General features: G+C 41.6%; 1 pseudogene; it reads right to left on the bottom strand.

Annotated features, from left to right (window-relative positions):
• Positions 1-322: 322 nt before the first annotated feature.
• Positions 323-1,260, bottom strand: LOC138428945 (olfactory receptor 5M5-like; annotated as a pseudogene).
• Between the last annotated feature and the right edge of the window lie 522 nt (positions 1,261-1,782).

Here is a 1,782-nt window from a genome sequence, read left to right as displayed (position 1 = left end):
GAAGACAATTGGCTGCTTTTCCGGATGCTTGATGTTCTCTGCCAGCATTCAGAAGTTGTTTTGTGGAATTTTCTCAGCGTTCAAATGTTCTTTTGATGAATTTGTGAGGAAGAAAGTGGTCTCCCCATCCTATTCCTCTGCCATCTTAGGACCGCCCCCTGCAGTATTCATTTTAAATAAACTAAGACCACACAAGCTAATAATTTGACAAACTCTTGTAAATATAATAGGCCAATTACAAAAGACAAAAAATAATTTAAAATGTTCAATAAATGCTCAGAGGATACAGCTATGTTAAATACCTGTGATCAAAATATTTACCCTATTTGGTGAACAGTTTCCTTTGAATTACTTTCCTTAATGCTCTTTTAACATCTTTGTTTTGAAGGCTGTAGATAAAAGGATTTAGCATAGGACTCACAAAGATATAAAAAACAGCTACACTTTTCCCTGTTCTACATATGTCTCAGAAGGGGGTCTCAGAGGCATGCAGAACAATGTCCCATAAAATATAGTGACAGCCCTCAGGTGAGATCCACAGGTGGAGAAGGCCTTGTGCCTCCCTTCTGCAGAATGGATACACAGAATTGTTGTGAAGATGAAAATGTAGGAGATGAGGATGATGGTGAGAGAACACATGAGGTTGAAACCAGCCCCCATGAACATGGCAGTCTCTTTGACATAAATATCTGAGCAAGCCAAGATTAAGAGCAGTGTGTCTGCATAGTGAAAGTGGTTGATTTCATTTGGTCCACAGAAGGAGATATGGAGCATCAGGATGATCTAGGCAAGACCATTTGCAAAGTGTTAAATATAAGGATCAGCAACAAGAGAAAGGTAGACACCTTGGGACATCTTGCTGCCATATAACAAGGGTTTGCAGATGGCCATGTAGCGATCATAAGCCATCACTGACAAAATATAATAATCTGTGATCACCAGGGAAATGAACAAGTGAAATTGTATGACACAACCAAGGAAGGAAATATCTTTTCTCTTTGATAAGAGATTGACCAGCATCTGAGGAGTGACATTGGTGGCATAACAGAGATCTACAAAGGCGAGGTGGCTGAGGAAGAAGTACATTGGAGTCTGAAGCTTTGAGTCAGTTCTGATTAACAAAATCATGCCCACATTACCGACAACTGTGATCAGGTAGATGACTAGGAAGACCACAGAAAGCACAGGCTGCAATTCAGCTCGATCTGTCAGTCCCAGGAGGATAAACTCAGTCACCTCTCTATAGTTTTCCTTTAACATTGTGTTTGCTCAGCTTCCAACAATGGCTAAAGTAATGGAAATAGAATTCATTTGTCTTTTATCATTTTTTCATTTCCTACATCATGTCATTTAATACTTATTCCTTTTCTTTCAGACTTGTAAATACATGTGACGTAAAGAAATAGCCTCAGTTCAGTTCAGTTCAGTTCAGTTGCTCAGTCGTGTCTGACTCTTTGTGACCCCATGAATCGCAGCACACCGGGTCTCCCTGTCCATCATCAACACCTGGAGTTCACTCAGACTCACGTCCACCGAGTCAGCGATGCCATCCAGCCATCTCATCCTCTGTCGTTCCCTTCTCCTCCTGCCCTGAATCCCCCTCAGCATCAGAGTCTTTTCCAATGAGTCAACTCATGAGGTGGCAAAAGTACTAGAGTGTCAGCTTCAGCATCATTCCCTCAAAAGAAATCCCAGGGCTGATCTCCTTCAGAATGGACTGGTTGGATCTCCTTGCAGTCCAAGGGACTCTCAAGAGTCTTCTCCAACACCACAGTTCAAAAG

Source organism: Ovis canadensis, chromosome 24, assembly GCF_042477335.2.
Source record: "Ovis canadensis isolate MfBH-ARS-UI-01 breed Bighorn chromosome 24, ARS-UI_OviCan_v2, whole genome shotgun sequence".
Taxonomy (NCBI): domain Eukaryota; kingdom Metazoa; phylum Chordata; class Mammalia; order Artiodactyla; family Bovidae; genus Ovis; species Ovis canadensis.
Note: the sequence above shows the minus strand (reverse complement) of the source record. Positions and strands in the feature narration are given on the sequence as shown.